General features: G+C 37.3%; 1 protein-coding gene across 2 annotated transcripts in view; it reads left to right on the forward strand.

Annotated features, from left to right (window-relative positions):
• pip4p1a (phosphatidylinositol-4,5-bisphosphate 4-phosphatase 1a) overlaps positions 1–13,335 on the forward strand; it is a 48,240-nt gene that overhangs the window by 26,098 nt on the left and 8,807 nt on the right. The window lies entirely within an intron of this gene.

Raw genomic sequence — 13,335 nt, forward strand, 5'->3', positions numbered from 1 at the left:
GGCATGACTCATTGCTTTTTTTTCTTTTATTTACTGGTGAAAAAAAAAAGGTGGTTCCTTTACTTGAACATAAATACTGCTTTTTACTGTTTTACAGTTTTCATACTCGTACATTTTACACTCTTTATCTTTTAGTTTCAGCTAATTATTCAGCTGTACTTACTAATCAAACTTACACCTTTTAACAAGTTACTAATGACTTGGCAAACAGTTTGATACTCTTAACTAATTATTTTAGCTTTTATCTGTTATTTTTAGCTACTTCAGGCCATGTTTTCATTACTTTTAGCCAAACAGTTTATCTTGGCATTTCAGACATTTACTTTAGCTTTTTTTTATTTTTAGTTTTCCCTTTACTACTGTGAACCATTTTAGATGGATTAACATTTTATTTCCACCATTCAATTTTTATACAACTATTTAAAATGATCTATTACTCTTTGGTATCATCAAAAAAATCTTAACCCTTAAGCATCCTTAAATTTTAAATCTGATGCCACACGAAAACTAATAATCCAAACAAGTCAGTATTTTAGATAATCTTGGTCATACCCAATGCTGACCTGAAAAAAATATCCCAACCACTCACCGTTAGTTTTATGGAAAATAGCAAATTTTTGGTGTTTTTTTTTTTTTGTTCGTAAAAACAGCAGTGACTTCAAGTAAAAGTAACAAAGTGGCTTTAAATGGGTTTAAATTCCTCAAAATAACTGAATTTTTGGTAGTTTTGTAAAGTGCTGAAGTGGTTTAAGAGATTTATGCAGAAAAAAAAAAACAAAAAAAAATATTAATCCGTTAAGTTTTTGTATCAGTTTGTGGACGAGGACGTTTTTGTCTGCAAAGGTTACAAGAGGATTCAGTTGACGTATTAGAATGATTTTTTTTGAATTTCAAAATTTGTGTAGAGATAGACGAGACCAAATGATGATTTGTTTTTATATTTCATCAAGCTTAACAGCTATTATTACACTTTCTTAGCTAACCATTTCAGCTGTATGTTATGTTAGCTTATCATTTGAACTCATCTATAACTTTTAGCTTAGCTCGATTTAAGCTAGCTAGCTTTTTCAGTCTATGTCAACGGTTTATACATTTCATCCATGCTAACATTTCAGTCATTGTCTATGCTAACCTTATGCACTATGTTACCTGTGCTCAAACTATGAACAGTTAGTTAGTTAGCTAGAGAATTTCAACTATTTATCCATGACTTGTGGCCATCAATTTTAACTCTTTAAACTAACTTAACTATCCAAAGGCAAGGCAGCTTCGTTGCCATCCATTAAACTTTCACCCTCGCTCTATTTTTATTTTTTTTATTTTTTTATCATTTTTTTATATATATATATCTCCGTTACACAAAAGCATGGACTAAAACTAATAATTTAAATGTAAATCTGAGCATATACTGTACGTTTCTGTTCATAAAATGATCATTTGTGATCCGAACCCCAAACAAATCACAATTCACACATATCCTGGGAGACAATGAGATAATGTTGGTGACAGAAACCTATCATCAAAACTGTCACTATTTTCACAAAATTGGATAATCACTACTTTTTTTAATGTGAGTTCTATCAAACCATAAAGACTTTAAGTCTTTGTTCTTTAAAAGAGGCGGCACTTAGTTTCTGCCTTGCTCCGTTTTAAATCTCTCGTCCCACTTTCTCTTATTCTGAGAAAAATGCTGGAAAGAGGCTCATCATTTTCTCACACCACTTGGCCCCTGTCGGCCTCTTGAGTTTCATGCGGATATATTTTTTGCCTGGACACAAAGAGATGGAGGGATTAAGGACATTGAGAAACCTTTCAGAAACCACAGCTCCCTGGAGGGCAGCGCGAACCAGGGAGGCTGAAAGAGACCAGAAAGTGGAGGGTAAAGGGGCAAAAAAAAGAGAAAGACAATGGTCATATAACCTTCTGGTTTTAAGTAAAAGGACATTCACTCTCGTTCTGTAACGCAATAACATACACACGGATCTCACATGAATACGCACTCCTACTCGAAGTGCTTCGGGGGATCTTTATTCAAATTTTATTGACTTAATTTTTCATTCATGAAATTATACTGCTTTACCTCCGCAGGGACTGCTCCTGTCTCTGCTCTCCACTTTTGTTCTCTCTTTGCCATCTTGACAGTTTTCCCCCCGTGAGGCGCTTCGGTGACAATTCGGCTGATGTGGGACTCATAAAATAGGAAGAGGCAGGAAGGAGAGAGGAAATCTCAGATGGTGTAAATCACTGTCTTCTTATTTGTTCCTCTGTCGGGTTATGACGACCGCCACTGCCTTCAGTTTGACTTGTGCAGACGGTGTATGAACTGTAGTTTCTTTATTATTGCGAACGATGTTTCCTGCACAGCTGCTTTATTTGAAAAAAGCAGTTATTAGGAAAAATAGCTTGTTTTAACCTCTTTTTTTTTTAACAGGGTGACACGACCCTTTTAAAACACAGTAGTACAGTAATTTCTGCATTTGAATGCTAATGGATTCTGGCGTCATGTGCATTTGTCAGAGCCACCTTTTTGTTTTGGATGCAATTTGTCATTTTTAGGTCAGAATTCAGTGTGAAGAGAGGATGCAGCCTGACGAACAGACTGTGTAAAATACCCTAAAGGATAAAAAATATGCATTTATGTGACATAAATACAAGTTTTAAGGAGAAAAAAAAACATTAATCCCTGCGTAGAATATGTCATAAATAGCATGGAATCATCTGCAAAACTGTTTATATCAAAGCACAATGACCTCTGGGCGGCTATTATCTACTCCAAACCTTTATCAGACATCACTTTACATAAATGTACCTCTAAACTAATTTTTACATTGTGCAAATGTTTAAATGCGTGGAAGCTAACCTGTTATTTACCCCTGATATTTTTAAAAGGAGGCTCAAGACTCTCTCTTTTTTAATCTGTCTTTCATTTAATCCCTTTTACTCTTTTATCCTCTTATTTTGCTGGTCCTATTGTTTAATGTTTTGAATGAGTGTTTACAAAATTTTCATCTTTAAATCTTAAGCTTCTACATTTCCCTACTTCTTTTATATATTTTATCATTATTGTACTTATTGCTTGTTTTTATCCTTTATTGTTGTCTTATAATTTTTAGTTTAATTTTTAGTTATTAGCTCCAGTGTTTCATCATGGGGGGCTACCCTGGTCTATCCGGGTCGGGGTGGTCTCTGTGGAGGCCCCCTCTTTTATATATATTAAAGGACAACGGGTAAATTTACTTTTAATTTTTAATTTTCTTTTTACTTTATTTTAGAATCTAAAACCAAACTCAAAATACCAAAACGTACACGGATATGACCGTTAACCAGATAATCAGTGCATTGCTATGGGGTGGCTAGGTGGGTGATACGTGTCTAAGTAACATCCACACAAATGAATGTCAGGTCCAAAAGTTTCCCAGCAGAACAGTGAATTGTCACAAGATGGTCAATGTTATTTACTTCTCCTGCCAGTGGTCATAATGTTGTGTCTGCAATAGAGAATCAATCGCGCCCTGAGTTTCCTCATTAACTTAATTCTGTCTGAAAGTTGCCTCCATTTATCCCTTTCACGTTAATATGAATTAAAAGAAATTGCAGATGAAAAAAAAAAATATATAAAAACGTCTAATCAACCAAAGATTTTGCGACCTCCTCCTCTGCAGTACCTCCATGGACCACATGGGGGTCGCGAACACCCAGTTGAAGAGCTACGTCCGATAGTATAATAAACGATATTGATAAATATGAGAAATAGAGAATGTTTTTAAGATTATATTATATTATATATAGTGGTAGATAAAATAAGATTAATGTGGCATGAAAATAAAGATGGAGGTTGTCTGGCTATAGTACAAGGCTCCGTTTCTGGAACTTTACTACCTGTGGACAGTGAACCTCACATTGGACAATGAATAGATGCGTAGCAGTGTTAATGTAATGTACGTTGTCTGTTGGAAAATAAATTAAAATTCAATAAAGTTTGAGGCCTGCTGATGGTTAAAGATTTGAAGGGGGAAACAAAGGTGGAAACCTTTGTTGTCACCATACGTACCTGTGTTTTATTTAATACGTGGAACTCGGCTCGACCAAATCGCACTAAGCAGTTTTGGCCTCAGAGCTTCTCTTGCACACTGTCAGTGAATGTTGCAGCAGTATTTAAAAAAAAAAAAAAAAAAAGTCTACAGCCTTGATCCCTCTTACTTCTAACAGGATTTGACCCTTAAGACTCGCAGCATGACCCTCATCTGCTGCAATACCATCATCCTGTTTAACATACACTCTCGCTATTGTCCTCCTGTCTCACACACACACACACACACGAGTGCAGAGTGGAAACTTTGCATTATTTTAAAGGGCCTCAAACCATCGCTTTCCTCATGCGCCCGCTCTACTGTATGATGTAATGCAGCTTAATTTTACGCATAACACGCAAACCTGATGGAGCCAGTTAAATGTAAATCGCGAACAGTCGCTCCTGGCGCTTACGAAGAAAAGGGGGAGAAAAGTAAGGAGGAGGTGGAGGAGGATGATGGAGAGGCTGCAGTTCTTCTTGGAAGCGGGATGATGCGATTGAATGAGTGAGAAAGAAGGGAGATGAAGGGAGGGAGGGGGGGAAGAGAGAGCCCCAGAGAGGATGAGAGGATGCAGGGAGATGAAGGGAGGAGAGACTGAGCAGGCGGCTAAGCACCAGATTAAACTCCGGGGTCGTCAGCTGTAAAAACAAACAGTCCTTTTAGCGCGGGGATCAAATCCTGACTTAACCCCATCCCTCATCCTCCTCATCCTCCTCATCCTCTGTCCACACACACACAAACACACAGAGGAGATAATGTCGCTTGCTAAAGTAGAGAAGAAATAAAAAAAAAAAGAGGATGACAATCTTGACAGTGGAAAGAAAATTCCCGTCTCAGGGCCCATTTTTGTGAGCCGCTACTTAAATTGCCCCTCAGGGAATTTGAAGTCTTATTATACCCAGGAAGAACACAATCCCTTCATTATATATATATATATCAATATATATATATATATTTCTTTTCTCTTTCTCTGCCTGACTTCAGCTGTTTGATGGACCGGGTTAATATCTGGTGCAGAAACACTGGAGCATAGTGACTTTCTGTGTGTGCGACTCAGCGTTTGTATATTATACATCTTTACGGCCCGTTTGTTTATCAGGCCGTTTCCTGTCATCTGGTTCTGGATGCTGCGCCGGACGGCTCCATCAGTCCGAAGACTCAATTTCCAAACTGTCAGCTTTTATACTCACATTGAGAGCCTGTGTTTTGTTGTGTGTTTGAGAGTGTGTACACATAAACAGTAGCAGTCTGTCTTTGTATTTTTCTTTTGTTCTGTTTTTTTTTTTTTGTTGTTGTTGTCCGTCTGTTCTTCTATGTTTGTCGGCAGGCTGCTTTTTGGGAATGGGAGCATTTTTCCACATGTATTTCACGGCCTTAAAGTTAGCTCGAGAGGCTGTTAAATTCTCACCAGATTCGTAACATTACGAGAACACGCCATCACACATACATCTTGCCAGGTTTTAAGATGTTGCTTGTGGCTACAAAGGTGCCGACCGGTCAGCTTCCTGTGATGACCAAGTGGCAGCTACGAGAATCCAACTACAAAAATGGCTGCACTTTGGGCTGTGTGTTAACTTAAAGGGGAAATGAAGCACCCTATCAAGTAAAGTGCATTTTATAACAATATGTAACACTCTTGACAAATATATAAGGACATATAAGGAGAAAATACGGCCGCCATTATGTGCCATCTTGCCATACTACATCTTAGTTGTGGAGCATGCACGCATGAGTTATCCAGTTAAAGTCCAATTAAGGTGTACACATGCCGGAGAAAATCGATTTCCAATCACATTATCTGGGTGTCTTAATCAGAAAAAAAGAACTCTGATTTTATTTGGAGTAACATGTTTACATGCACTTAAGTTGTCCAGTTAAAGTCGGATTAAGGCAGTAATTCATTTTTTTTAACATGTATGTAAAAGTACTGAGTGAAATAGAGAGTGAAAGATAGATAGCAGAAGATAGATTGTTCCAGTTCCAGCATTAAACAATAAGAATAGTAAAATAAGAGAATAAAAGAGTGTGGAGTACCGATGCTCAGTTTCTACACCATATTGTCCATTTCCAGCTTTGTTCAGACGGATCCAACGAACCGTGTGATGTATTCGATTACTTCAAAATGGCGACTCCCTAGCAGGCAAGCCAGAAGGAAATGATGAAAAATAAACTTCTCAAATCATTGATTTTTGGCAACTTTTTAATATTTGACTTTAGCAAAGGTGTTATTTTGGATATAGTTCCCAGTACATGACCATTACACGAGCGTTTCATTTCCCCTTCAAAGGTCCTGTCTCTCTGTTGGGAGCTGATTATGTGATGGCAAAGATCTGCACATCTGATGAGCTATTAACTGGGAGGCTAATAATGCTGATGAATTGATCTACCGTTATTTCATTCTTGATTATGTGAGAATATCAGTAACTGCAGATGGTCACCTACAACCCAACCCAGCTTGGTTCATAGGTCACGGTCGTAGTAGGTCCTAGTAGTGATCATTAAGAGAAAGGACGATGGTTTCTGTCACCAACATTGTCTCAAATCAACAATTATATCTGTGCAAAAATATGTGTAAATTGTTGGGTAGCTCGATTAGTTCGGGGTTCGAATCAGCTTGGCCTAATGTTGGCTTAACAGTGTGTGTTGTTTCCACTCAATGGTCAATTTGAAGATATCAGTTTTTCCTTCAGGAAAATCCTAATGGACATTTTTTACTATTTGATGACTTGGCAGAGGTTAATCAACTAATTGACTAATCGTGAAAATAATTGTGGTGACTCTGTGGTTGTAGGTCAGTGTTGTTATATATCAGACAAAGTGCAAAACTGACTCCCTCATTCACACCAAACATTTTCCGTCTTGTTCATTTGACTGATGGTAAATTAGTTGGATGTTTAAAGTGCAGACTCGGTTATGACAGAACCCTGTCCTCTCTAATTTAAAATCAACCCGGCGGCACATCTAAATCTCACTAATTAACATGTCACGCCGTGCAGAAAGGTTAAAAAAGACATTTGGTTTGAGGAGGAATCGTTTTTTCACAGTTTATTAAAAAAAAAAAAAAAAAACAAGTCCTGGTTGCCCGGCAACGTCGCTGACAAGATTACACCTGACTGGTTGGTTGCCTAGGAACAGTCACGTAGACCGTCTTATTTTTTAAAATTTAATTTAAAAAATGTGTTTGTGTTAATTAGCGAAACTTAGAAGTGATGGTGGGCGTATTTCCTTTTTTTTTTTTTTTAAACTTTAGATGAAGCGAGATCAACTCCACTTCTTTGGATCTCATCCTCTCTCTAGGAAAGAAAAATAAATAAGAAAAAATATTTCAAAGCCTATAGAGTAACTTTCTCTACACCTAATATCAGTTCCTCAAAGATAGACTCTAAGCCTCTAAGCCTCTAAGCCTGGACTAATTATAGTCCAGGCTTTAGTTCCTTGTCTAAATTCATGTCCGAACAAAGTTGTTTCGCTTTTCATTATCTTAAACATGAGCAATTTGCAATGCATTCTGGGTAAAAATTTTGTGACGTCACAGCAAGCGGAAGTCTCCATGGAGATGAGTCGCAGCGTTAGCTTGAATCATAGACTGAATCAAAAAAATGTGAGAGAGCTGTTGTGCGATTGACTGTACCAACAGATTTGAAAAGCCATTGATGTTCTTATCACTTTAACTTCACCAACAAATCCGGCCTGGAAGTGCGACCAAGTGTTGAGGGTTTTGTAAGATTTCAGGCTTTGCATTGTGTATTTTGAAATCGGGCGTTGAAATCAGGTCCATTTAAATCAATGTTTGTGGACTATTTGTTGTTTGGTAGTTCGCATGGATCATTGTTGAGTCAAATTGTCCTTAATTTGATTTGATAATCCACATTTTTCCCGGTCTTCCTGTATTTACTGCTATGTTTTGCCATGTTGACGAAGGTTTGTTTTGATTTTATAACAGCAAACAGTTACTGTATCTTTAAAAGACTCTCTTCTTTCTCACTAATCTCATAAATTATAACAAGGTAAGCAAGAGGTGGTTGGGGTGGATGGTGGGTGTACAAAACCCAACCAACCCAACAACCCTAACCAGAGAAAAGGGTTCCCATCCTGTGTGTGCGTTTGTTAATGCAACAAAAGCATAAAGGTTAAGGTTAAGGTGAAAAAAGATATTTTGATTATATAGGCATTAATAAATGAATTAGTGGGAGGGGCACGAGTGTAGCTGAGGCTGCCAGGTGACCCCAAGGAAGACCGCTAGCAACCTGAGTCCATTAATGCCCTTAGTTATTCATGACTTCATGACCTTAATATAACTTTTTTTTGTATTTAACTATATTTTTAACCACAACCACTTGCTCCAGTGTCCAGTGGCAGCATGTACTACAGTTGTACATCACTGCAAACTGCTGGAGGTAGTTTAGAGTTAAGCTAATCCCATAGAGTTCGCTGTAGTGTGCCGTATGAGCTCATTATTTTCCAAACGCCTGTTGTGTGTTTTTATATAACAGCTTTGTGAAACACAGCGACATTATTATAACTGATCCAAATTAGTGCATATGCGAAAATTACCTAAACAACTGAAGCAAAGTATGTTCACATCATTGGAGCCTGGGAACAATACAGCAAGGTTTGCACAATCATCATCAACGATATTCCTAATGGACACAGACATGCTAAATCATCACTTTGGCTTTTTTGAGGTTAAAGCTGTAGGATATAGAATGTGTAATATCAGTAAAGGTGGACACACTTATACAAGTGCAATTATCTGTGTGTGTGTTTAGTTTCAGGCCTTTTGCATGTGACCCAGGGTCCCCAGGCTGCTAAAAGCACAACATTCAACTCAATTAGTGGCATGCATAATTGATAAGTGTCTGGGAGAGTATTTGTATTTACACTGGAATTAAAAGCCTCCGGTGTCAGCTATCACATCTGAGGGACGATAAATGTGTGTTGGTGTGTGTGTTGGTGGGGTAGAGGGTATTGTATAGGGATGCAGGTTCATCCAAAGCCTTAAGTGGATTGCTGATGGGAGCTTTTCCTCATGTCTCCCTTCTGCTGCAGAGGAAACTAAATCACAGCTAATCTGTCTGCAAACACAGCAACGCAACACTTTGTTTGTGTTAAGTCGTGAAGGATTAAGATGTAACACAGCGCCCCACTTCTCACTGAAACTACTCTGTAAACCATAGATTTTGATGTCTCTACCTGTGTGTTACTGAGGTAGAAGTAGACGTTCTCAAATATTTAAGAAATGTTTTCGTGTTTTTAAAGAAATACACTGTTTTATTGCCAAGAGTTAGACCTTGCATTAGCATATGTAGCTTATTAGCATGAAGGAACAGCCTAGTATGTTACTTATTTTGACATATTTGGTAAATGTCGCAGTTGGCTTTAGAGGTCTTAGTTGGTTCCAGTAAATTGAGCTAAGCGAGCAACAAAATGTAAAGGTGACCAGATTTCTGAAATGAAATTTCCAGCTCGCAGGTAAGAAAAAAAAAAGAGTTGAATGATATCACGATGAAATGAAGAACTTGGACCAATTATGGTTTCATTTATTTTGACATATTTATTTATATTTAAGCAATAATAATCAAGTAATAACCAAGATGGCTGTGGCTCTCAACATTGCTGTTAACATTTCTTAAGAGTAATAAGAGGTAGTAGTAAAAATAGAGTACATTCTTCTATCGGTCTTCCCCATTCCCAAAAAAAGAGACATGATATAATAACATGGTAGCCTAAGCTTTAGCTAGCTACAATACAACACATTAGAGGTGGTACATGGTTTGCTGAATAACAGCATTTAGCATGAAACCTCGGGGACAGGTCTTCCAAAACGGGGAATGTCCCCAGGAATAGGGTACGTCTTGGTCACCACAATGTAAAGACACCAGGAAGTCATAGCTAGTTGCTTCCATCTGGTTCCAGTATTTATACCAAACTAAGGTGGTATGAAAGGAAGGAAGTAAAGAAGGAAGTAAAGAGGAAATAATGAAGAAAGTATGGAAGGAAAGACGTGAAGAGGAAGTATGGAGGGAAAGAAGGAAGTACGCAAGCAAAAAAGGAAGTAAGGAAGTAAACAAGGAAGTAAAAAGGAAGTAAGGAGTAGGGACAAAACGGGAAGTAAAGAAGTAGGAAGTAATAAAGGAAGTAAGGATGTAAAAAGAACTAAAAGAAGTAAGAAATTAAAAAAGAAGTAAGTATGGAAGGAAGTAAAGAAGGAAGTAAAAAGGAACTAAAGAAGGCAGTAAGGAAGTAAAGAAAGAAGTACGGAAGAAAGGAAGTAAAGCAGGAAGTGTGTAAGTAAAAAAGGAAGTAAATAAGGAAGTAAGAAAGAAGAGAATGAAGTAAAAAGGGAAGCAAAGAAGGAAGGAAATAAGTAAAAAGGAAGTAAAGGAGGAAGTACGAAAGGAAGGAAGTAGGAAGTAAAAAACGAAGTATGGATAATAATGTCAAGGCACCAGGAAGTCTAGAGGATCTTATCCAGAGTATTACAACATGTCAGTTTTCATGCTGTGTTTTCTTTAACATATGTGATAGCAGTGATTACTGTGAGCTTTAGGGATCCTAGCTAGCTGCTTCCATCTGGTTCCAGTATTTATTTCCAGTATTTATGCCAAACTAAGCTAGTCAACTGCTGTCAGTTACAGCTTGTGTTAGCATAATTAGCATATTAAAATAAATAAATTATTTTTTTTCCCAGTGATGATGCCAGGCAACAGACACCAAGAAGTCACACATACATCAGCCAAGATGATTTGAAGCAGTTTATTGTCATATGATAAATGTAGGTCCTAGCCTCCTAGCTAGCTGTTTCCAAAAGTTTTCAGACTTTGTGCTAAATTAAGCTAGCCAGCTGCTGGTGCCTATAAAAATGTAGAACTTTTCACCTTAATGTTTTCAAAACCAAATAAAGTAATCTCTTGCCATACCAAAATTAAAAATTCAGTGTCATTTAGGTTATTACTTTTGAAAAATGTATCGACTGACTTCAAGATATATTTCCTGTTCTTACAGAGTATTAATACATATTGAAGTTCCTTGGTCATCCTTTTAAATGGATTGTATCCCATCTCACTCTCATTTACCTCATGTGTATGTGATTTTCTTATAGAATTGAACCATATTGGTGTATATAAAAAAAATTGGAGTCACATACATTATGGGGCATGTTTCAATTATTAGCGTAACATCTCTTTCCATAGATGGAAATATATTTATATATATATTATAATTATTTAAATGTGGTATTATATATATAATGTTCTTCCAAGGTTGCAGGTTGTAGAAATTCACCCTCACCTTTCCACTAAAGTGAGACGTGCTCTTGAGGGATCACTGGCAGGACATTAGTCTGAGCCGAACGCGTCGCCGCCGCCTGCAGCCTGCAGAGTATTGAACAGCCCGTTGACCTTGGCCAAAGTCACTCCTGTCGCTGGAAACGCAGCTGCAGAAGGAGTAAAGTGTGGATTTGGTATTGAGTTCATCACCTATTTGATTCAGCTAGGAGTAAAAACCTCCAGTCACCTTCGCTCGGCTCCGTCATTATCCACCCCCCCACACCCCTCCCCTCCTCTCGACCGTTCTGATTCGCTCTGGTCCTGACGTGGAAAAAAGAGGCACCTCTTTCTTCCCGGCTTATTTTCCTTTGTTTTCAGCTCTGACCCTCTCACTAGTAATGATCTGAGCTTATTTTGCTGTTGACCCAGACTCTCTAACAGGGCGGTAGCTGAAGATGGGTTTCATTTAATCAACGTATTATCTCAGGAACATGGCAGAAAATGAATTTAATTATTGACAAATAAATTATGTATGTTTTCATCAGTTTACAGTGATGTGAAGGGAAGAGAAGACAAGCCTCTATTTATTTTAAAGACAGAGCACATAGAAGATAAATAGAAGTAAATAAGTTTAAAAAAGAATTAGATGCAAAATAGATCATACGCATGTGTATGAAATATTTTAAATTTACATATTGCGCATCTGTGAATAAAAGATATGTAAACAAGTCATGAATAAGCTATAAATCAGTTATTGCACACAATATTGAGGTTTGTGAAGCAAAGAATTTTAGCAAATTATCACATTTAAGCTCATTTAATGATCTAAATAATAGAGCACGGGTTTGACTAAAGAGCTCAAATTAAGTGATTTAAAGCTTCAAATTTGACAATTAGGCACTTAGAAAAGAGGATCATTTTTCATTTTGGACTGTAAATCAAGTAATTTACAGACCCTACCGTGTGTGGCGGTAAATTAAAAACACCATCTGCTCTGCTTTTCAACACAAATTGACATTAGTTTCGTTTGATTTCCAACTAATTGATTGTTTCGCTTCCAATAAATCAAGTTCCGGGAGTGGATTTCTTTACTCGTAATCAGAGTGTGGAACCTGCGTGTTTTAGTTTTGACCTTCTTCCTAATTCTGGGATGGGGGAAGGAGGGAGTAAAAGAGAGGAGGGGAGGTGTGTGTGGTTTAGGGGGGGAGTGAGATGAGATGGAGGGTTTAAGATACGGCCCATCCGTCCTTCAGTCCTCTCAGACTTGAAGTGGGGCGGTGGACAAAACCGATCATTGTCTCTCATCCAACGAAGGGTTCCCCCCCACGCCTGCTCCAATCAAGGTAACGAGACCGAATGAATTATTATTGCCCTCATGCAGGAGCCTGTCATTAGCCTGCTCTTTGCAAACAAGATGATTGCACATGACTGATTTGTTAAATTAGACCTGAAATTCGATGACTTTTGTTATTGTGGTGCTCTGTGTTAGTCCAAGTATTTGTAGGTTTGCATTTTGAGGCACTTAATGAGGCTCTTATCCGTTGAGATTTGTTTTTTTTTTCAGCGAAAACAACCAATATAAAGAGAAGAATCTGAGTTAAAGTTTATTTTCAGTCCTTTTTAAGCTTGATTAAAACTATTCAGTAGCTTCTCTGGGTTTAAATGCTAAAGTACACTATAAAATAGTTACCGTAACTTACTGGCAACAGTTTTCCTGCAGATGTCTGTAAATATGTGTTACAGTAGATATACTATAAAACATATTTACAGTATTAGTGTCACTGTCATTTTCACAGTATGGAGTGTTTAACTGTAAAATAAATACCATTAAATACTGTGATTTAAGTTGATTCTACAGTGCTGGTTTACAAATAAAAACAGTTAAGCATTGTTTTATAATGTTCTCACTATATAAATTTAAGTACTGTTTCAATGTGTTAATATTACCCATCAATAAGAGAATGAGCCATATTCTAAAATATTTAAGATAACTA

This window comes from Mugil cephalus, chromosome 7, assembly GCF_022458985.1.
Source record: "Mugil cephalus isolate CIBA_MC_2020 chromosome 7, CIBA_Mcephalus_1.1, whole genome shotgun sequence".
NCBI classification, from domain to species: domain Eukaryota; kingdom Metazoa; phylum Chordata; class Actinopteri; order Mugiliformes; family Mugilidae; genus Mugil; species Mugil cephalus.